General features: G+C 33.2%; 1 long non-coding RNA gene across 2 annotated transcripts; it reads right to left on the minus strand.

Annotated features, from left to right (window-relative positions):
- Positions 1-573: 573 nt before the first annotated feature.
- Positions 574-24,933, minus strand: LOC138715284 (uncharacterized). Of its 2 annotated transcripts, XR_011336213.1 has the most exons (3): positions 21,731-24,933; positions 17,347-17,453; positions 574-13,915 (listed from the first exon to the last, which is right to left on the minus strand). It is a non-coding gene; the product is annotated as an uncharacterized lncRNA (long non-coding RNA). The 2 variants fall into 2 exon arrangements; XR_011336212.1 differs by lacking the exon at positions 21,731-24,933 and having other exon boundaries at positions 17,347-21,229.
- Between the last annotated feature and the right edge of the window lie 441 nt (positions 24,934-25,374).

The raw sequence follows: 25,374 nt of genomic DNA on the forward strand, positions 1-25,374 counted from the left end.
TATTGACGACTCGGATTACACACGTCTGTTGTTGAGGGTTAAAATAAATAATTGAGGGACTGAAATCTGAATACATTTAAAGTATTTTCAAGTGAATGTGAAGTTTGTATTCAATGATTCTAGTTTTCTGCTCAAGGGCTGGTCTTTCACTGCAAATCCAGCATTCTCCAATCTTCTGTTTTTCTTGTCTTTTCTCTTAGTATCTGCATACGATCCATATATCTCATGTTGTCTATCACCTGAAATCAATTTCAGCATTATTCTTTCTAGCACAGCTTCATTTCTTATTCTGTCTGTCCATTTCACATGTTCCATTCTTCGCCATATCCATATTACAAATGTTTCTAGTCGTTTTTCTTCACTTTGTCATAATATCCATGTCTCTGCCACAAGAACTTACTAGCTAGGCAATAATGTTGAAATTCTACAATTTGCTTCTGCTCTCTGACTCAGAAACATTAAAAATAAATTTGTATATCCCTAAAAATGTTATAAAATAAATATTACTTAAGACTACAGTGTTTACAATATCTTACCTCTTACTGTGTTTGATAAGGAAGTGAAAGAAAGAAGTATCAAATATATAAACTCTTTTATTATCAAATATATATCTCATTCTAAACAACAAAAATAAAACAAACATGATCATACAAAAGTTGGTACAAACATATTGAAAATATAGTAATCACTTGAAAATTGACTCTTAATATCTTTTGGTTTTTATAAAGCCTGGCCCTTATGAGTAATAAACCGAAATATAAATCAAAGATGGGTAAAAAATTTGAAATCTTACGTTTGTAAAATGTAACTACTGTAAATATTCGAACATAACTCAAGTCTATATAAAGCATAATGACTTAATTATTGCCTATACCAATTATGAAATACTGGTATATAATATGTATTTTATGTTTAAATCTTACACAGATTAGATTCGCACAATTGGGGTACTTATCCTAATAAATGTAGGTATTCCATATCGTTTTCGTTAATACTTAGTTTCAATTTTGTCAAAAGTTGTATTATGTTACTAAATTTTATTTTATTTATTTTTTTAATATCAGATACACAAGAAAGTAAGCCTGCTTAAAGCTTGAATTTACTTCTGAAGTCCTGATATTTTAACATAATCGTATGAACAAAATAAATTACAGATAAAGAGTAACACAACATTTATAATACATTATTTGGTTTGTGACATACACACATGAGTCTTAGTATTAGTCGACCAAGGTGAATGGAGTCCTGCTCCCAGAGTGCCACTTGTACTGATAATGGACGGATGTCACCGTCTCGCAATACAATCAGCTAGGAAGCATTAAAAATCTTGCATGCACATCTATAAACAATGCCATAACGGAAAACTTAATTTTTTCTCTTATCATATATTCTAAAATCCGATATTATCGACTACATTCACGAAGTGTCAAAATAATTAACCCTAGAGTAGACGTGTGGAGTGATTTGTCACTCACTGAATTTTAGTCTTTTGTTACGTGGTTCCATTTTGGTCTAACGCATTTGCCTTTCTCATTAGCTGCTTCTTAGATGCCATAACGTGGTATCAGTCGAGTGGCTGTGTTCAATCCTTGTGCATTGTAAAAACGATCTACAAACTGAACTGAGGGAAGCAGTCACCCATGCGCCTATTAGAATAAAAAAGATATGCTCATTTTTATTTTCTTCTCTTATACATATAATATTAACTTTCTGACCAATATTTAGGCCTATACTACGATAATAGGTACATTTTTTTATGATCTTATATGTTTTATTACATTTTTAAACACCAAAATATCCGATACTAAGTGACGAAAACTTGAGGAGAGCAAAGATCCGAATGTGTGATGTGACTGGGTCAATGAAACAATAGATGGAAAAAGGTTACACTTATGATGAAAGAGATAGTGAAAAAGATAATGTAAGAAAACAATCATAACTCATTATCAGAGTATGACCTGTCTGAGGTCAAACAAGCAACGACAGGTGATAAAACCTTGATGACAGAGAGAATTGCATAGAAAAGGATAGTTTCTTAGCTTGGCTTTCCGGAGCCGTACATTAGGCATGCTTTGGCCCTTTGTGCGCCCTATATATGCGATGACTGTCAAAGTCCGAGAGGTGGCCTGGGTGACATTGTGAATCCGATGCTGATAAGTGGACCATCCTACCTCATCCCCAGATAGTCAAGTCCCGTTCAGAAGATGACTAGCCTGATAAGCCCAAGGGTTCAGAGCCCCAAACCCTTCTGCCATCGTTGGCTGACAGGTGGGCCATCCTGCCACAGTCTATGATAGAGTGAGGTCCCGTTTCGCGGACGTGTAGCCTGATAAACCCCAGGGATTCGGAGCCCCAAACCCTTCCTAATCATATTATTATGATGTACTGAAGTACATATGATATTTCCGTGCAGAAATTCTGTGTTATATGATAGGCAGGGTAGGCCACTAAAGGGAAAACTTGAGAGATAGAACTTACCTGAGGGGATTTGAGCCGGCACTGGAGCTGGAATCTGGTGTGGGTTAGTGGATAAAGCATCAGCACGTAGAGCTGAAAACTCGGGTTCGAGCCCCGGTGCCGGAGAGAATTTTTCTCTGTTCTGTCTATCCTTCCTGATCATCTGACACAGTCCCATATGCATACAAGTAGTCTGATAAGCCCCAGGGGCCGGAGTCCCAAGTCCTTCCTATATCAGCATCAGAAACCCATATACCCCCAAGACTTCACTGCAACATATTTTTACTATTGCAGATGATTGATTAAATGAGGGGAAGGTGGAGAGTGTTGGTAGAATAATAGAGAGAATTGGGAGTACCCCAAGAAAAACCTTCTGCAACGTCTGCTTTGTCCACCACAAATTCCATCACGACCTGGCCAGAAGTCGAACCCTGTCCACCTGGGCGGAAGATCAGTGTGTAGTACTTGAGCCAGAGACACGGCTAAAGAATTGTGTCACTGTATGGCGTAAATCAAGACCGTAAACAAACGTTCGAACACGAGTGCACAATATAGAGTGGAAACAATATAACTGTGCATGTTGAAGAGGATAATACAATGCATTAAAATAAATAAGAAATCTATTATGAATTTTGTAATTATGTGCATAGTTAATTAGAAAATTAGGCTGAAAGTCTGCATAGTTTGGCAACAGAGCATAGCTGGCTCACATAGGAGTGAACTCTGTGTGAGTAGCAGCATTCTGTCTCTTAGTCATCGCAATAGGGTTGCTAGACTTCCTAACGGCAGGAAATGACGATATGACGTGTTAACCTTCTTATTTAATTTGCAAGAAAACTGTCCACTTTATTGAAGAAAACTGCAAAGGGATAAATCATTTATCATGAGTTTCTCTAACAATGAGAGTAAAAATCAGAACTGTATGGATAGTATTTATCGAGTAGAATAGTGTTAAAATTTAGGGAAAAATTATAATTATTATAATAATTATATTTTTTTTTCACTTGAGAAAAGTATTCATTTGAGACCAATATTGTATTAGAATTTTTGTTGTACTCTATCCAAGGAATAAGCTGTTAAAATCTGCAGTTTTATTATTTCCGCCCTATATAACATTTCCATTTCGTTATTATTATTGCAATGTAATAAGAGACTAATCAAGTAACAAAAATAATCACGCGTCTATTGCAGGCCTAAATAGGTATCTTTATTCTTCTCTTGATTACAGAACTTAATAACACTGTAAACAACACACCGAGCTTGTTCAAGAATAAGTTTATTATTGTCTTTATGCTAAATCATAAACAAAGTGGACATACACAGTTTAACTTATGCCAGACTATACTGTAGTTATCTCCGAGCTCTTGTGTTCGTATTGCATCATCGTGATGGTTCATATTCCTTCTGCGTATCACTCACCTTGGTCAGCTAATAAAATTCATTCCCAACTCAGATTTTTATAGTAAAGTCCATTACGCACCATTTATATAAATATATAGAACAATTGTACATGAAATGTACATGATGTAATGCACGATCACAATGATGACATTACCATAATTATTTTTAATAAATGGAAATTCTCTACAACAGAGCATAAACAGAAAATTGTAAATACTTATGAAGGTTGACTTCGGTTGTAAAATACATCTACTAATAATAATAACAACAAAATATTAAATCTTCTCTAATTAATAAACTCAACAGCTTTTTTAAATTCGTATAAAATTGAATCGGTCGGAGCTAAAAGGAACTAAGTCAAAATATGCAGTGTTTGGGTTATGCAACCATTTGAACAACAGATGTCATGTGCATCGAATGGTAGAAGAAGGAACTGAGTCAGACTTTTAAATGTTCTTTGTTCTTCTATAACATAAAAATATTAATATAGTGGAATGTTTTTTGCTTCTCCTGAAAAGTTGTGAAAAATGACTTCGTTCCTTTTAGCTCCGACTGATTCAATTACATTGAAATTAATCGAGTGACAGTAATTCAGTATATAGTTAAGCAAAATACCTTTTTTTTTTTCTTTAAATCTCTCTATATACTGTATATTACCACAGGCATAAAAGTGTCTGGGTTCATATGTTATAAATAGACTGCGGAAGTTTATACAAATGCTTATTTTTATTGAATGTACATATGTCTAAAGCTTCATATACTGGTATTTTTGCTGATCTGTCTTATAGGTTTATTTGGCATATTTTGAGGTTTTTTTCCATAAATGTATGTCATTTGTCTTACATGCAAATTATATTATCATTATTACTTTATGTTCTCTCGTAAGAGGCCCTAGTCCTTTATGGGATACTGTGGGCTTATTCATTCGTTCATTATAAAAATATTTTGTATTTTGCAGGAATAAAGCAAAAACATAATAAATTTGGCTAAGCAGTAATTGTTATTGCATATGATTTATTTCAGCAATTTTAAGTGAATGAACTTCCACAGTCTAATTGTAAAGTACAATTTTCGTTAATATTTTCTTGTAAATAATGCTTCGGTTCATATAAATATATATTTTGCCATTAATTTCCATAGACATTTGTATGATCTATTCTACCATAAATATGAAGCCACAATAGGTGTAACTGACCTAAACTTGATATTTTTTAAACCAAAAAGTTGAAAGATACAAATATCTATCCTTCACAGAACAATGGCTTCAAAGACTTAAACTTGATTATTTTTCGCTATAATGGTTTCGCCAGCTGTCAGTCGAGTTAAGACATTGAAATGTTCCAAACTTGGCTGCAGAATTAGCAGCTGAAAGCTTGGAACATTTCAGTTTCTTAACTCAGCTGATAGCCTGTGAAACCATTATAGCGAACTAGCACCGATAAAGCCTCAGATCATACATTGATTATTTTTCTTTTTAATATTTCAAATGATATAGTATATACTGTAGAACGATATAGGATGATGCAGCAATATATGACAAAAAAAAAAAAGACTTAGTTTGTGAATAAAGATGCAATACCTTACATCCAATCCTGACTAAGAGTTTATCCAGCGTGGCTGCATGAGGAACTAAGAGGTTTGTTGTATGATTGTGTCACTCTTCATATCAAGTATCGTAACTTCAAATATTAAGTGCTTCAGTGAGGTTTCAATGCCAACTGTAAAACGACGTGCATACCACAGCCAAACAAGGAGTATTATTTATAATGCTAACTAGTTTTGTGAGGAAGAAAAGAGAAATAGATTAGCAATGTCTTTATCCAAAACAAGAGAGAACTGTAACTATTGTAAATAGACAAGTAGTATAAACATGGAGGGTAAAAAATGTGAGTAGAAGAGAACAGAAATTACGACACCAAAGAAAAGTAGAAGTCCTCCTTCGAATAAAATAGATTCAGATGTTATGGACAAATGTATCCAAATAAGACAATTTCACGAACATTATAGTGTTCATAAAGAAATTCCTACACATAGAAAACTGTTTAGTTTTTTACAAAGAAAATAATAGATAAATTTTAAAGAGCACAGAGAAATTTTATGATGAATTATAATATCTGTGAGATTTAAATTTAAACAATATAAAGATAAAAGAAAGAACTTAGTTGAATGTTCAGACATCATTGCTAAGCGTGCGACTTATTTGCATTTTGTTATAATAACAGAATAATTAGCCTGATTCTAGGGTTCATTAAACTAAATAGAATTGTACTCTCAGACACATTTAAGTTTGCCACAACAATCAAACAAAAGAATCTAAATAATATAACATTGACAAAGAGCTTGTAATTACAGAAGTTCCAATGATTTTACTATATTACACATTTCATGAAAAGTAATGAGAAAGAATATAGGCCTATTTAGATTAAACATAATTTCATATGCACTACATTGTCCATAAATATTGGCAGACTGTAAATGTTTAGGTCAAAGACATAGTTGCCCATGCAGTTGGTAAAGAGGATTTTATACCAGGTGTTTTCCTTATACATGACTTAAAATCAAAATCTGGTGACTATCATCATCAGCTGAATGGAGAAGATTCCACACAGTGGATGAAACAAAAAATACTTCCAGATTTGACCAGAGAAAAGTACCAGTACTGTTATATTAGACGCCTTCAATAAATTCCTTACAACAAACTGGCTTTTAACAAACAATATCCAGTTTGATAACATGAAGAAACGCGAATTGTTAACTCTATTTAAGCAGAATCGGCCAAAGATAAAGTTTATAATAGAGGAAATGTTCCACAAAAAGGGATTTACAGTCACAAGAATACCCCATATCATCTTGACTTAAACCCAATTGAATACATTTGAAACATGACAATAAGAAAGATAGTAGAAAAAGATATGGTGAAATATCAGTAACAAATTTAAAGCAAATTTTACCCAAAGTTTTTAAGTGTATTACACTGGAAGATGGAAAAAAATTAATTGATCATGTCAATCAAACTGAATAAGATTTTTTGGAGAAAGGATGGGCTGATGGAAGAGACCGTCTCTTGGTGAGGATAAAGACTATTTGATACCAATATGAAATATGTATATGAAGTTGAAAGCTCAATCAATGCAACTGATGAAGATGGCAGTGCAACTGATACAGCAGATGAAAACAGAAATTCAATCGACACAGCTGATGAAGGTGGAGTATCCTATATGCCAGGAGCCCAGCCTCTTTAACATTTAACAGGTAGAAAACATATATGATGAAGGTTGACTAGAACGAGAAAAATTCTCTCTGGCACCGGAACTCGAACCCGAGTTTTCAGCTCTATGTGCTGACGCTTTATCCACTAAGAGGATAAACTGAGAAGATTCGATCCAGCATCAGAACTGGAATCCGGTGTGGCTTAGGGAATAAAATGTCAGCAAGTAGAGCTGAAAACCCGGGTTCGAGTCCCAGTGCTGGAGAGAATTTTTCTCTGATCTATCCATCCTTCATCATATAGTAACTCAGAATTCCTGCACAGAAATACCACATGTGCTTCGGTACATCATAATAATAGGTAGAAAACAGTTATTCTACCAGCATACTTTTACAAATATTGTATGTTTGAATGATATTTATTTACTGTTTTGTTCAGCAACTTCTGTTTCTTACTTCACTTAGTTATGACCATATTAATATGCACATATGCTAAGTTTTAAAATTAGATTGAGTTTCCAATCAGAGTGAAGTGTATTCCGTGCTTCATTTTCATGCAGGCTGTACAGTATGTGCCATGCCATGTCAGCATTGCTGGTGCCACCAAACAATATGAATAAACTCTTAGCCAGGTAATATTTAAATGAAAATATTTTAAACATGTGATAGTTGAAGTAAGAATACAAAATATAGAATTGCCTATGGTGTATATAGATTCCCACTTGGTAATTTGCATGCATTCATGAGTAAATTTCAAATTTTGACAACCAATTTGAATTCTAAAACACCTCTGATAATCTGTGGAGATTTAAATATAAATTTCCTTGTTCGTGATATTGTCTCCGAATTTAACTTTCTTATTCAGACACGCAATTTGTTACCATAATTGACTCTGCTAAATGTATTGTATTATAGCAGCACCAGAATCTTGTACAGACTGAAATACTCACCGATAGAGACTTTTGTTTTTTCTTCTATAAATAAAATATGAATTTAGGTAGGTATACCTAACTCTGCAACACTGTTTTTCTACACTTTCATATTTCTAATTTCTTAAAAATAAACAAATCAGACAGAATCTGATTTAAAAGAATGTACAGCAAAGAAAACATATAATATCTGAACTAATTATAATTATTGGTTAAGGAAAACAAGGATAATGTATTCCATAAAATTGATCCTTACAATAATTCTTATATTTTTATTGACAATTTGTCTTGTTATTCAGTGTTGCATCCCCTGTTAAGAAAGTAAGTTGTTCAGATATTTAAATCACAAAAAATAATCATAAAAATAATGAAAACGGTATCAGTACTGACTCCAAGTAAAGTCCATTTGAGAGAACTTTATACATTATCTGTTTTTTTTTTATATCTGTATATCAGAATGGTGTTTTCATTCACAAGAACTTCTGTCTTTTAATAGCAATTCTAATTTATATGCACACACACGCACGCACACTCTCACTCTCTCTCTACAATAATAGCTAATGACCTACATTTAAATCCCCACAGACACAATATATATATATATTTAAAAATTTTAATTGTTTGTTGTAAGCGTAAGTGTAATGTAATGCATATTACTGGTTTATATTTTTTATTTATTTTACAATTTTATTTTTAACTGCTAATCGTCCACCTCTGGTGTGGGTAAGTGGGCATAAGGACAGGAGGTGGTTGATATGCCTTAGTTTTATTAAAGCTGTTGTGTCACGGATCATCATTATCATCACCATCATCATTTTTATTATAATAATTTTAATTTTATAAATTATAAGTTGTAATTCATTCATAACATACCCACAGGATAATAAAAAATAATAAAATAAATACAGTATCACTAAGACTTAGAATTTGAAAATAAACATGGACTTCAATATGAGAACTACAGACTTAAAAATAAAATGTTCACTGATTAACAATAACTTCTTTATTGTGTTAATATTATAAAAATATCTGACTGACTAGTTTCGAGGTGGTGTCCCTCATTGTCTGAAGTCTAGAGCTATCACCATCTCGAAATTAGTCAGCCAGGTATTTTTATAATATTAACACAGTAAAGAAGTTATTGTTAATCAGTAATTATACAAGTGTTAAAAGAGTGTACCAAACAGTGAAGTAAAATGTTCAATATAATATCAGTACATGTCATGATAAATCCATCTTAACATATGATAAGACAAGAACAGAAATGACAGACAAATGTTTACCGGTAGCTTAAATTTTTGTTACTGTATATTTCATATTTCTAGTTCTTTTGTTATAATAACATCTAGAACTTTTCTTATTACTGCAGCTATGTAACTGCAGTTCATTACAACTGTGTCTCATTTTACTTAAGGGCTAATTTGCAATAATAGAATAGAACTGGTACATGAAGTGGGATTAAATTAAGTGATGTATGATTTTATGTCTTCAAATCGTGAGATTAAACTAAGGGATATGATTGTGATTTTGTGTTTTCAAATCATGGTATACTTATCTTAAATTCTATGACCAAGATAGTAAGACTGGCACTAAAATAATAATTGAAAGCATTTTGTGCATCTTACTTACTTACTTACTTACTTACTTGCTTTTAAGGAACCTGAAGGTTCATTGTCGCCCTCACATAAGCCTGCCATTGGTCCCTATCCTGAGCAAGATTAATTCAGTCTCTATCATCATATCCCACCTCCCTCAAATCCATTTTAATATTATCTTCCCATCTACGTCTCGGCCTCCCCAAAGGTCTTTTCCCCTCTGGCCTCCCAATTAACACTCTATATGCATTTCTGGATTCGCCCATTTTGTCCATCTTACCCAGTTTAATTAGTTTAACTTTTCTTTCACCTTAGCACTGATTTGTTTGTAAATTATTATAATTGCTACATATTGCTTACAATATTGTTCTTTTTCTAGGTTCTGCACCTGGATTGAACTTTGAACTTCCTGACAATTTACCTCTATTCTTGACTTTCTTTCCCATTTTTCTACCTTTCATTATACGATGTGTAGAGAGAAAGTATTGTGGTGATATTGCAGTAAAAAAGTCTATTGCGACATTTTCATGTAAATACGTATTTTAACATCATTGGTATTGAAAAGAAATTGGCATGCTGTCTTTCTCTGTGTACAGCAATGTCTCCTAAACTATGGACGGATTTTGCTCATATTTAGTATCAATGAGTCAATACGTAGAGGTATAATGCAAATTAAATATAATAATTTTTAATATAAAATAATGTCTCTATTTGAAGAAATAACAAACAGCACATTTACTTTAAAAAGATTGAAATGTCTATTGCTCACATAAATCATGTGATAAATGAAATATGTAGGTACCGGTAGTACGTCTCTGAAAACGTTTTTATTAGCTCGATATTTTTCCTCTGAATTTGAAAATAAATCTGTATATGAACTGTATCACATATGAATGTAAACTGCACTCAAAACATTATGAGTGAAACTTATTAATTCTTTCAATACCATCTATAAACACATCAATGGAATGATCTTTTCTGTTCTAAGACAAATTAATAGTTATTGTAGAGTAATTCAGTCACAAGAGAGTGGACTTGAAATATTATCCACATAATGAACTGTCTTCATAGCTGAAATTGTTGCTCTCATTTTATGATGACCACTTTTAATAAACATAGATGATATATTTACAGTTAGAACTTCTTTCACGTATGATTATATGAGAATCATCCAGAAAGTAACGAACATTTGCACATATTGGTCACACTCGTTTTCCAAGAACAAGAAAATTGATAATCTCGTCCTTATTAAGTGAGATCTATTATTCACCATCTAAACACACAAGATATATTATATTTCAGTCACTAGAGAGCTTAAGTGGGCTTGAAATATTATCCACATGAAATAAACTGTCTTCAAAGCTGAAATTGTTGCTCTCATTTTATGATGATGTTATTAGAGAATTTACCACTTTACATAAACACATGATATATTTACAGTTAGAACTTAAGAAAAGAGAATAATGCACGAGTCCAATGTGTGAAGATGGCGCCAGGTGTTTAACAATGGACAAGCAAATGTTTACAAAGATGAGCAAAGTGTACACTCATATGCCATCAATAAGGAGCTCAAGCAGCAGGTTAATGAACTCATCCAAGGCAATAGCACTTCACAATGACGAACTGCATGAAAAATGCGCTCAAGTTTCTTAGTGACGAAATTTATTGTGATTAATTGATGGACTAGTGGACTTACTCGTGTTAAATATGAGTAAGTCCACTAGTTCATCAATTAATTATATTCACGTGTTAAAAGTGGTGTACGCAAGATTCAAAAATGGATTATCAATTTATTGTGAGCGAATACCTTCATTTTTACAAGATTTGTGTGAGGAAGATGCCATGAATGCTAATAGACGAACACAAGACACAAAGAATGGGTGCGAATTACCTTTTTGGAGCATTATGAAAAGAAGACGATGAGTTTTTGGACAAAATCATTACTGAGATGGGTGTCACACTACACTCCCCAAGGCAAACTTCAATCTCGTAAGTGGAATCATGCTCATCTAAAAAAAAAATTAGAGCAAATGTGAAAGGTACATAAACATACAATCAATGCCAAGCCTTATTGTGCCACACTTCGAAGGCTACAATGCTCAATCTGGAACAAGTTTTGGGGAGCTATGCTTCTCCACAGTAATGCTCGCCAGCACAGAGCAGCCAGAACTCAGGGTCTGCTCAAGGAAATTGGCTGGGAAGTTTTCGACCACCTACGTACAGGAAATGGTGACTAACTGGTTAAATGAACTGATGACAGATGTTTACAATGAAGACATCTTGAAGCTAGTTAATCAATATAAGTGCCTCAGTGTCTTGAGTGATTACATGGAGTAGTAGATTAGGTTAGTTGTATCACCTATATAAATTGAGTTTATATTTAAATCAAATTTGTAACTTAAATAATAATTAAGTGAATGTTTCTTTCTGGATATTATTATTATTATTATTATTATTATTATTATTATTATTATTATTATTATTATTATTATTATTATTATTATGTTGTAGGTACCAAAACAGACACTAAATACATCTTTCCGAGCATGGTGATATAATGGTTATCATTCCCACCTTTCATTCACGAGGTCTGCTTTGATTCCAGGGGCAGGCTATCCTGACTTGAGTTTTTCATGGTTTCCCAAGTCCCTACAGGCAAATGCTTGGATAATACCAATTTCAAGGGCCATGACTCGACTCCTTTCCAAGCTTAACTAATCCTTCACAATCATCACTTCTTATCTATCATCCTATCATCTCCCTGTAACAAGCCTGCCACCTGTCCAATGGAGTAGCACACTTGGCAAAGCTGTGCTCGATGGATATGACGATACACAACAGTCACGTGGTAAAACAGCAAAAAAAAAAAAAAGGTAAATTACCTATATATAATATTCTTATAAAAATACCCATATAGAGACAAAATTTTAATATGGTACAGTTGATATAGTGGGTTGAAGACTCGTTTAAATTAATACCGTATGTTTTTAGTAAATAAGAGATTAAGTATTTTAGAAGTGATTTTTCTCTTATGTTGGAATTCTGGCAGACTTCGATTATATTATGACACACTAAGCTTGAATCTATAGTACCGGTAATAATTACTGTGAAGTAGTTTTAATTATGTATAATATAATCTTATACTTGTTACCACATTAGCTTTAATTGTTCTCACTATGAAACATATGAATTTACGTAATACCCCATACATTAAAGATAAGGGCTCTTCCATAGCTCAATGGTAGAATATATGGCTAGCAATCTGATTGTCGACAAGGAAATGGAAATTTATTTCCTCTCCCTGCTTCCATAGAAAATGAGTGTGTTTATCATTTGCCATCTATGATGAACTCATATTACAAATCCAAATAAGTCAATTCCTTTTATAACAGCAACTGTACAAAATTTCCGCATGACAACATGATTGGGAAGTAACGTTGTGTTTTAATATTGAATTCCAATTGGACTAAAAGCAGTCATAGCGCTTAATCTTTAAAGGAATAGGGTAATGTTAATGATGATGACGTTAAATAAATACTTTCAATCAATCAATCTTCTTAATGTATCCAACTGTTTGCTGACAACATAAGGCCCACTATAGTCCACTATAGTCTTTTCCACATAAAATAAATACTTTAATAAAACTATTTGAAGCTAAAGATATAGAATTCATATTTTAAATTAAGGTCTCCATTCTTTCCTTTTAATTTCTCTTTCTGCTTTCAGACAAATGTAAAATATTTAACAGCGTATTCAGTTTTCCCACTTCATGCACAATGTATTACTATTGATTTCTTTCAATTTACATTAAAAAACGTGTACATCATCTATAATAAAATCAATTTTATTTATGTAAAGTAAAAGCAAACTGATTTCATTGAGATAAGATTATTTTATAAATTTCTGTAATTTTCTGTACCTGACTTCCATATGTTCACAACAACTTAATATGTTATTACTTTTAAGTCATAAAAGAGCCCTGAAAACATACATTTTTTCAAAGAAGAAAAATAAAAATAAAAAGCTGGATTTAGGATCCAGAAATATATTTGGAACATATCACTTTCACATTCTTCTTTACCACTTTTCTGTCACATTAATACGAGTATAAAACTATGTTGTCATGTTTACCTGACTGGAGTGCATTTGCTGATAATGACTTAAAATGTATTTTTTGTCTATAATAAATAAATGTAATTTTCATGTTCATGGTGGCTGCTTCAATTCTTAATCCAATGTTTGTTTAAAATTCATATTTACCCAAGTCCAAGCACAAACTTAGGTATTTTGTACGTAAAAGAAGGAATTGCCATAATAACTGACATCCTGAAACAGAGATGTAAAAATTAATCTAAACAACTGCGTTACAGAATTAAAACTACAGAAAAGAGAAAGAAGAACTTGCAGATAATTGTAGAATAGGCACAGGATCAAAACCACATTTAAAAACACTAAAACAATCCTCCAAGATAATCCCATTCACCTCATGTCTTATGTAATCGAAAAAAAATGCTAAATACATGCAGTAAATTTTCACTAAGATTATTAATACCATGCTTTGAGCCAAGAAATTATTCAAATTTGAGGAACAGTGTTCAAACAAAACTGCGTAACCTTGTAATAGTCATATATTCCATATTTTGTATAATCTTTCATAAAAAAGCAGTCTAATTAAGCACTTTACTGTCGTTTTTAGTAATGTCATATGCATACACATTGAAAGATAAGAACAAATTCCGCTAATTCTTTTTTGTAAAACCTCCACACAAGTTCTTCCTAATCATTTTGTGGAACTCAATTTCGAACAATTATTGTAAATATTTTCTCAAAACTGACTCATAATTATTAGGGGGCGGATTCGTATGCACTGAACATAAAATATGCATAATTAAAATTGAAAAATAAATAAATAAGAGGGTATATCCAGCTTAACTGGTCCAAAATCTGAATTATAGAATTTCCCCTTCTTGTCTGTGAAAGAATTTTCTAAATATCTATTATTTTCCGAGTTATGACCAAAAATATGCACCAGGAGAGTATTAGACAGCACTGCCTGTTGGTAAGTTTGTTGCTCTTTCTCCGAAACTTACAAATTTTCAAAACATTTCGAATATGGTATATAACTCAAAAACTAATAAGGACAACTACATGAAATTTTGCATGATTATTGTATACCGGTTTGTATTTTATTTTGTTTTTTTCTTTTATGGAGGAGGGACCTGAAGGCTTACACTGCAGTCTGAAGTTTATTGTGCTTACCATTCCTATTCTGTGGATGATACAGCCAAATGGCCGTGCTCCTGTACAAGTACAGGATGTCGCACTGTGAACTTAACCTGGGATATGGTATGGACAATAATGATGATGATATGTGAATTAATGACGGTGAAATGAGTCTGATGTCCAACGCCGAAAGCTACCCAGGAGTTGTGCTTCAATTGGTTGAGGAAAACCCCAGGATTTGAATACATGACTGGTGTTACCATTGTCATGATCATACTTAAAAATTGGTTCCTATGTACATCACAAAATAAATTAATCATACCATGTAAGAGAGGTTTGGATTTGGCCTTTTTCCATTGCTCGTGAAATATAGAACAAAAGACATTGAAGGTTTGGACCATATGTAACTACCCCAACAATAGAGTTTTATTATATAATATTTAATGAGAGATAGAAGAAGTTAAATCTAAACCTTTATAGACTAAGCCACTACTGCTTCCTCCTCCCTGTGAAGCGAATTTTTATCACAGTTCTAACAGAATGATAGTTCCCATTTTTCCCAATAGACAGACTCAGAAGTATCATAATTGGTTAATTACAATTAATACACATACCGTATATCTAATTGATTTCTCATTTCTGAAACTATACTTAACAGTCGTCTCAAACTTAATACAGTACATTAAGTGACTGGTGCTGGTGGTGGTGACCGAATGTTCCTATTGATGTAATATGTTTAATATTCGCCATTGTAATTCTAATCACACATTATCCATTTTACTATACGAAATAAATAGGATTAAGTATTGATTTCAAACATAAGTGAATTGACTCACTGTCCATGAAGGTTGTAAACATATCGGTACCAGTAATTAATTATTTTTAAGTGTGATAAATGAAGAGACATTTCTGTCTTTTGAAAAGTGCATCGTTGGTAGCAGTATTATCTTTCATAGACATTCTTATCAGTTGGTTTAGGAATGTTTTAAAAGGCCACATAAATGTTAGAATATAGCAAACCACTTTAAAACTATTGTAACGCATCTGAATACTAAGAAGTTTCTCATATCAATTGGAATTCCACAATGCACAAACTATAAACTGTCATGTGCTGGTGATAACCCTCTATTGAAAAAGTAGGTAGTTCAGTAGAAATTGTGACGTGGTCCTACATGCATTTCATTCTTGTAAGTTGCACAGAGACGAAAAAATGATATTTTTAGTGATATAATTAAAGAATAGTTTCACACGTTTCAAGCACAGATTTCTGTCTATAAATATTTAAGTTCAACTGACTGTTAAGTATATTGTTAGTAAATTAAGCTGCGTGAAAATTAGTGTGTAAGTACCTAAATATAACTAATAACTGCAAGATTCAGAATGTTTTCCACAAAAAGAACTTTATATTTGTAATTACAAGTTCTGCACTTATATAGTACCGAAAAAGTGTAACAGATAGCTGTAATATACAAATAGTCTAAGCCTAATATACACATATTACTAAGTACTGTAGATATTTAAAAAGAAGTGAAGAATATTGCACAATTAATATTAACTTAAAATAATAATTTGCATGGAAATAGACAAAAACATAAAGCTATAGAAGTTTTATGTATACAGGGTGTTTCCGGACTGGTGTTACAAACTTTCAGAGATGATGGGGAAGAGCACATGTTTCAACTTGAGATAAGGAACCCTGGTCCGGAAATGACTGAGTCGAAAGTTATAAGCAAAAATAGTTGTGTGGAAATGGAATTGTAATTTGGCACCATGTGCCCTCCTTCCCTTAACCTTCAGAACAGTCGTGGAAAGATGGTATGGGCCAGATGTCTCCTATGTGGGTACTTGGCCCGATACAATCTGTGAACATGTCTACTGTTTCCATTGGCTCATCTCTATTCGAAAATCAGGTCTGTATATTCCACTCTCGTGTACTTCTCCATTTCACTAGGACTGATCGACTGGACATAGCAACTTGTACATATACACTGCTGTCTACAGACGTGCATATCAGGACCGACCATATCCATTACACATTACACTATCTGCATTGCTTTAGTGTAGTTTCCTGTCCCCACCCCTCAGACAGCGCACTGAATGGAATACTGTAAGTAGACAACATAAATGTCAGATGAATACGGTATGTGTAAGATGTAGGCTACAGATAAATACACATACATAAGTTGTACAGAGGAATAAAATTATTTCATTTCCACACAACTATTTTTGCTTATAGCTTTCGACTCTGTTATTTCCGGACCAGTGTTCCTTATCTTAAATTGATACATGTGCCCTTCCCCATCATCCCTGAAAGTTTGTAACACTAGCCCGGAAACACCCTGTATAGTTATTTTTAACTCTGGATTCACATATTTCTGCAAAAAGACTTTTAATAATAAAGCCTATACATATAAACAAATATTTTTGTAGCAAAGAAATAATTTCATATAATGCCATATTGAATGTGTGTATTAGGCTCGTAGTTCTGAATATGTGTTATAGCACCATCACCATGTCTCTGAAAATAAACGTACTTCCCGAAGAAACAGCAGGGTGACCAAGAGGATTAGTGTCCCCCTAAAAATAAATTTCCAGCTTTCAGCCAGAGAAGAACGAAACTATAGCTGTAAAAACAGATCGCCTGCAAACAGAAACAATAAAATATTACTTGGTTAGAATCAAATTATACTTATACAGAAAAATCAAGGACAGAAACTGAAGTTAGTCTCACAATGGAATTTTGTTTACCATTAAGTATTTTTATAATTATTCTCTTAAAATACCGGTAATATCTTTTTATATTTCTAAGTATATTGATAACGTTCTTCTCTTGGGTATTTAATTTATTTAGAGAATGTAAGTTAAGACAAGCTTATAGTATTAATCAGTGGTTCCCAATCTTTTTGAAGGCTTGACCCACCTTTGGGCGAGACTTCTGTATGCGACCCCCCTGTACCAAATTGGTAGGGTACTTAACCTTATCCGAAAAATATAAATCTCTGTAAAATAAAAAAAACAACGATAAATTTACTCAAAATTAGTGGAAATCACCCAATGAACGACCAAAATAGAAAAATATAGTGTAACAGTGACATGAAATATTACATGAAGATCATTTCTAGTAGCTTGCCTTGCTGATATTTTCGAACACTTAACACTTTGAATAATACGAGTTTACAAGGCCAAGATGTTAACATAACAACAGCCAGGAATAAAATCAAAGGATTTATAAATAAACTTGACTTCTGGTCTACATCACTTGACAAAAAGCAATGTGATGCATTGCAGTGCATTAAAGAACTCTTGGAAAATTTAGCTATGGGTGATAGGCAAGTACTGAGTTTGTTAAATTAAGTTTGCAGAATTCTAAACAACAGACTTTTTTTTTTTTTTCGGAAAGACACTCAACACAATATGACAGTCACAGATGGATATAAATCCATTTTAAGACAGCTGCGTTCACCTAGCTAAAAAAAAAAATAATTTAAATATGTACATACTGCACCTGTGATGGACTGTTGAAACTAAGCTTTTTCGCAGAGTCCCTGATCACATATATAACAGATTGCTCATCCCTATATTAAAATCGGTAGCACTTTGAAGAGAACAACTGCCAGGATCGCCGCCAGTCTGCCATAAACGAACACAAGATGGCAGTACAGTTGCTATTGCAATTCAAATGGGACTTATGACGTGATTCCTTATGTAACAACTAGATAACAGCATAGTAAACCTAACAAAAGTTGTTACCTTCAAAGCCTATAAGGCTGAGCAATCTGTTATATATGTGATCTGGGGCAGAGTGTAGACCAGTTGTGGTTCAAAAGAATGTATGAATACCTCGAGCTTGCAAAAGAAGCTCTTACATTTTTTGTAACATTTGTAACCTCATGTTTGTGCAAAATAAACTTCTCGTCTATGATTACCATCAAAGCAAAGACGAGAAACCTCATTGACCATGAAAGTGATATCACTGTGTGTGTATCAAATACAGATCCAGATTTGAGAGTTACTTTCTGAAAAACAGGCACATTTGTTGCATTAATAAAATTATTTTTTACTTTAATGTATAATTATTGAAACTTCTTTTCTTTTGTTGAATGTTGTTTGGTTTCTGAACACACAGTAAGTGTATATTAATAAGGCGTTTTTTTTTAATTTTGTAAATCATTTCGCGACCCTCCTCAGCTCTTTACACGACCCCCAGTTTGGGAACCACTGATATAAATAATTTTATTACAATAAATCTGAATGTTATTTTTTTTCTTTCAGAGCACATTGGCTTTATAGATCGTAAATGCAGTTAAGTCTATTGTAGAAAGAAGGAAATATTCCATTCTAACAATAAATATGAATACTGTATCTTAAAGTGAGAATATGCAGTCTTTAGACTAGTGGCTTATGTTGTAAACTGTAGAATAGTTTTGAGATAGTTTTATGACTTTTTCTTGATTCTCTTCGAAACTCATGTACCAGTAACTGAGTAGTTTTACAATTGATTTGTGAGAAGTATAACTGCCTCTTTATATCTTTGTCATTAGTTTCTTACTTTTTGAGAAACTCATGGGTAGGAAATATTGTTGATGCGTATAGTCAAAGGCAAAAACATTCACTTTACTTTCTATTGAAAGTGTGTCAGTGTGTGTTAGTTTGCTGTTGGAAGCATTTGAAATGAAGTTTTGTTGTTCAGTGCTGTTAAAATTTTTAACAGGATGCCATGAAGTCACTATACATTTCAGGGAAAACGTAGCTCATTTCTGTTGTAGGTCCAGTGGAGACACTTTCAGATGTTAAATATTGTTCAACGAATCACAATGGTGGAATGCCATTTAGTTGGCAAAAGCTATGCTGAGTCCCAAACCATATCAGCATGCCTCTCTTGGCTCACTTATGTGCCATTTTAGCTCATTCAAATTGGGCACCTTGGTATTGTAAACGGTGCTCTTGATAAAGCCCCATGTGAAAAAATCGAGGGGAGTCAGGTCAGGGGACCGGGGCACAGATTAAATGTCACTGAGCAGAACATGATCCATCAGGGCCTTCTTGGCTGCCGCACGACAAAGACTTGTCATGCTGCATAGTCCTCATCTTCCAATCTGTGAAGCATCTGGATATGGTAGCACTTTTCACACTTTGAACTTGGGAATGTTCAGTTCACAAATCAGCCTGCCTTTGAACTTTTGGTGATGCTATCCCTTTCCCTCTGTATATGTGCTGTGAGCTGACTGGAGCCATCCATGGTACTGCTCATTGGATGCAGACTCTGTACACCTGAATTTGTTCACTAACTGCTGAACAATAAGTCTTGTAGGCACTTGTTTGTAGTACTTTCTCTGAAAGACCTCTGGAGCTCAGCATAGCTTTTCACTAAATAGCATTCCACTAATGTGATTCGTTAAGCAATGGTTAAAATTTGGATGTGTCTTCACTGGACCTATAACAGAAATGAGCCACAGTTATGCTTTCCATGAAATGTATAGCTACTTTATGAGCACCGCGTAATTTAGCATTGTAAAATGGTACATTTAATTTATAAAGCAGAAGTCGGAATTTTAAAACTAAAGTTTTCAGACTTGAGAAATGTTTCGGCATAAGTTACTACACATGTTACATCTCATTACCTTCGTACTGGAATTAGTAGTATAATTCAGTGCCACAAATAAAAATGCGCGCTCAGTATTGTTGCCTCAAAATGACGTGTTTGGAGATATTTTACCATCGAGCATTTTCACTTATATAATATGCTCTGTTTTAAGTTTGAGAATGTCTACAGGTCGCTTATTGTTCTTACCCTCCCCTCCCCCCTCCTTTGTACAGAGGAAGGGACTAACACTGCAACCTTGATCGGAGTTATTGCGCTTTACTACTCCTTTATTGAGGAATGATTGCGTTCCAATGAAGTGCCTTTTCACTCCTCAAAAGCCTATTATGCCTCCTCAGACTGATGCCATTTGTATGCCAGCCACAATACTACATCACACCACATCATTTTGGGTAAGTACTATTGATATAATGGTGAATATTGAAATGGAGAATGACGTGAAATTATGGAGGAAAAGCCTGAGAAAAATCCTTAGGAACTTTGACTTAGTCCACCAAAAATACTACTCTGCCATCACCAGGATTCGAACCCGGCACCACAGTCATCATAAGTGCTTTGCCAACTGAGCAATCAAGGCGGCTATTGTTTATCAGTTACAGTTTGACTGGATGTACTGAGATTTTGCTGTCTTAAATATGTTAATTTTATGTCAGTCTTTGCAGTTTTGAGGATGTCATATACTGTCGGCTTAGAGTGTAAACCTCCTAAGTGCCAAAAAGAAAATTTTACAAGGGAAGCAAAAAACTATATTTAAATTAACTCTGAAATTTTAGGATCAAATCCAAAGTACAGGTGGCATTTGTACCTGTACTTTGGATTTGGTCCTAAAGTTTCAGAATTAATTTAAGCTCAGTTTTTTGCTTCCCTTGTAAAATTTTCTTTTTGGCGGTTAGCAGGTTTACACTCTAAGCTGATGATATGTAAATTACATACCTACATTTTTAAATTTTAATAATAATAATAATAATAATAATAATAATATTATTATTATTATTATTATTATCATTATTGCTATGAGTTAATATTTCGAACTTTGAATTATTAGATTAGTTGAAGACAGTATATTGATCGATTTTTAAAAAAGGTTTTTTTATTTAGATGAATAAAGTAATAAACACATTCATGTTTAATCAGAGTGAGCCTCCATTAAATTTTCATAAACAATTAAAGTTTTAAATTAATATTGAATATCTTTTATAAGCTTACTCTAAGCAGACCCATACTCACGATTAAGATACAGCAAACATGTTTGCACATATTAAGAATAAGTCTTTCCAGCCTCTCAGCCAGCATTGAAGAATTATTTGAGTACTTACAGATGGATCTTCATGCAATGTCCCATCTCTGTGATGTGAAACAAAGAAATAGTAAAGGAATGCTGAAAAACTATCCCCTTGCGAACTTGCTCCTGCTACTCTGCATTCTAGAAGCTCAGAAGCAATAGAAACCAAACTAAAATGTGCAGTGAATTATAAAACACTAAAAGTGATAGTCTGAAACTACGAAGTAAGAATAATTAAACCATTATTACGGTGTATGTACATATTTACAATTATTGATAGGGTTGGTTTATTTTCATTGCTTTCATGTATGTTCAACTATGACCTTTTTGGAGCCACTGGCATGGCTCAGTCAGTTAAGGCGCTTGTCTGCCGGTCTGAAGTTGCGTTCGGGCATGGGTTTGTCCCTAGTTTGGTTTTTTTCCGAAGTTTTCCCCAGCCGTAAGGTGAATGCCAGGTTATCTATGGCGAATCCTCGACCTCATCTCGCCAAATATCATCTCTCTATCACCAATCTCATCAATGCTAAATAACCTAGTAGTTGATACAGCGTCATTAAATAGCCAACTAAAGTCTGCCACTTCGAAAAATTCCATTTCTGAAGTGAGGTCACTTGAAAAGCACAATTCATTATTCCCAATGACTGATCATTGACGAGGATGAAGTCTAGCAGATCTTACATTTTATACAGTTATATACCTAAAAAACATACACTTCTGGCTCTTATCATGTTTGTTACTTTTTATTGGTATCGTTCCTTAAGCTACAATATCCTTGGCAACAGATTCTCAAGAACACACTTCATTCCATTTACTTACTACTCTGTGATTAATATGTAATTTGTAGTACGTATAAAAGAGTAAAATTAGATTTTATGTGTGAGTGGAAGGTTCAACGCCTAAGGTGAAGCACATAAAATATGTTAACTCTGGACGTTATTTTATCCATTACTGGTATCTAAATTTAATTTTTAAGTTCTAGGTCTTTTGTTTGTGAAAAAGTTATAAATCAATGAATGCATGGATTTTATTGTTGATAATGTGTTGGTTGTCATGGAGAGAGTGATTTAAGAAATTTTAATTCACTGCTGTGAATAAAGCCATTGTTTTGGTGCTAAGGACAATGAAATAAAAGCCAGTTTAGATACCATCATCATCATCATCATCATCATCATCATCATCATCATCATCATCATCAACTGGCACTATAACCCTGGGTGGGTTTTGGCCGCTCGTACAACAGTCTTCCATTCTGTCCTATCTTTAGATACCAGTCGTGGATAAAATGTATTTATTAAACATATTAGGATACCGGTATGTATAAAGTAACTGCCATTAGTGAAATATAAAATAGTCTGACATACCATCATGCTTATATTAAAAGTAATTCTTTTTATTTAGACCTACTTTCAATCGAAAAAAAAGTCAAAATAAGGAAACTTCTAAAATCGTGCTTTCCTTTCTAATATCTTCTCTGTGGTCGTTTGCCAGTAAGGTATGACTACAAACCACGTGAGTGGCCATGGAGAAGAAATTACACTTAATAATAATAATAATAATAATAATAATAATAATAATAATAATAATAATGATAATGATATTTTAGTGATTATATTGATTGATGTACATCAATATAGGACAAGTTAACTTTTAAAGAACCCGGAGATTCATTGCTGTTCTAACATAAGTCCCTAGCATCATAATATCCTATCACCCTCAAATCCATTTTAGCATTATCCTCCTATCTACGTCTCGGCATTCCCAGATGTCTTTTTATCTCAGGTCTTCCAACTAACACTCTATACGCATTTCTGTATTCATCCATAAGTGCCACATGCTCTGCCCATCTTAAACGTCTGGATTTAATGTTCTTAATTATGTTAGGTGAAGAATACAATGAGTGCAGTTCTGTATTGTGTAACTTTCTCCATTCTCCTGTAACTATCTCTCCTAACCCCAAATATTTTCCTAAGCACCTTATTTTCAAACACCCTTAAACTCTGTTCATCTATCAAAGTGAGAGTCCAAGTTTCACAACCATACAGAACAACTGGTAATATAACTGTTTTATAAATTTTAACTTTCAGTTTTTTTGAAAGCAGAGTGAATGACAAAATCTTCTCAACTGAATAATAGCAGTCATTCTCATGTTTATTCTGTCTGTAATTTTCTCTCGAGTGTCATTTATATCTGTTACTGTTGCTCCAAGATATTTGAATTTTTTTCACCTTTTCAAAGAATAAATTTCCAATTTTTATATTTCCATTTCGTACTATTTTCTGGTCACGAGACATAATTATATACTGTGTTTTTTCGAGATTTATTTCCAAACCTATCTCATTAATTTTCTCGTTTTTTTCCCTAAATGTTTATGGATTTTCTTCTAACATGATACTAAGTATTAATAATTTTTTTTTTTTTTCCTTTTATGTAAGAGGGGCCTGAAGACTTGCACCTCAGCCTGAGGCTTATTATTCTTACTGTTCCTGTTCTGTGAATTATATTTGTTGCCAAACGACCATGCTCTTGTATGAATACAGCATGCTGCATTGTGAGTATAACCTGGGTTATGGCAATGATGATAATGATATGTTGATATGTAAATAAATGATGGTGAAATGAGTCTGAAGTCCAACGGCGAAAGTTATCCAACAATCCTACTTAAATTGATTGAGGGAAAACCTCGGAAAAAATCCCAATCATAATTTGAACCCAGGCCCGCTTGTTTCATTTTCAGACATGCTAATCATTACTCCACAGCAGTGGACAAGTATTAATACATATGTACCGGTATTATAGAAATGAAAAATAATATAACAAATATAAAAATTGGAAATTTATCCTTTGAAGAGGTGGAAAAATTCAAATACCTGGGAGCAACAGTAACAAAATATATAAATGATACTCGGGAGGAAATTAAACACAGAATAAATATGGGAAATGCCTATTATTATTCGGTTCAGAAGCTTTTATCATCGAGTCTGCTGTCAAAAAATCTGAAAGTTGAGACTGGATTAATCTTGCTCAGGATGGCAGGCTTATGTGAGGGCGACAATGAACCTCCGGGTTTCTTAAAAGCCAGTAAGTATATAAACCTACAAAACTTATGGTATCTAGGTATTACGAAAATATTTTGAAATTATATAATATACTAGAAATAATACTTCCAAATATAAAAAATAAATATATACTAGATTACAATAACAAATAGTTATATGCCCTGTCTGATTCTTTGCAAGTATCTTGAATTTTTGCTGTGACTTTTTTATTTCTCTGTACATTTATACAATTTTATACTGAAATTGTTATGCCTAATAATAATAATAATAATAATAATAATAATAATATTATTATTATTATTATTATTCCATACATAAAAAGGGGTGAACGTAAAATATGGCCACTAGCATAGTCAGAATATTGAGTGTGACTCATGACCCGAGTTGCTCTCCAACATGGATTTGAATGAAGCTTGGGTTGATTACCTGTCGGGCTTTCTCCAACTGTTCTTTGTTGTCTTCAGAGAAATTGAAGATGGTAAGAATGTATGAGATAATGTCTGGTGAATCTTCAGACTCATTTCGCCAAATACCATTTCGTTATCACATCACCAATGCCAGATAACCATGTAGATGTTGCAGCATCATTGAATAACCAATTACAATAGTGTAAAACACACAT

Source organism: Periplaneta americana, chromosome 15, assembly GCF_040183065.1.
Source record: "Periplaneta americana isolate PAMFEO1 chromosome 15, P.americana_PAMFEO1_priV1, whole genome shotgun sequence".
In the NCBI taxonomy this organism is placed as follows: Eukaryota; Metazoa; Arthropoda; class Insecta; order Blattodea; family Blattidae; genus Periplaneta; species Periplaneta americana.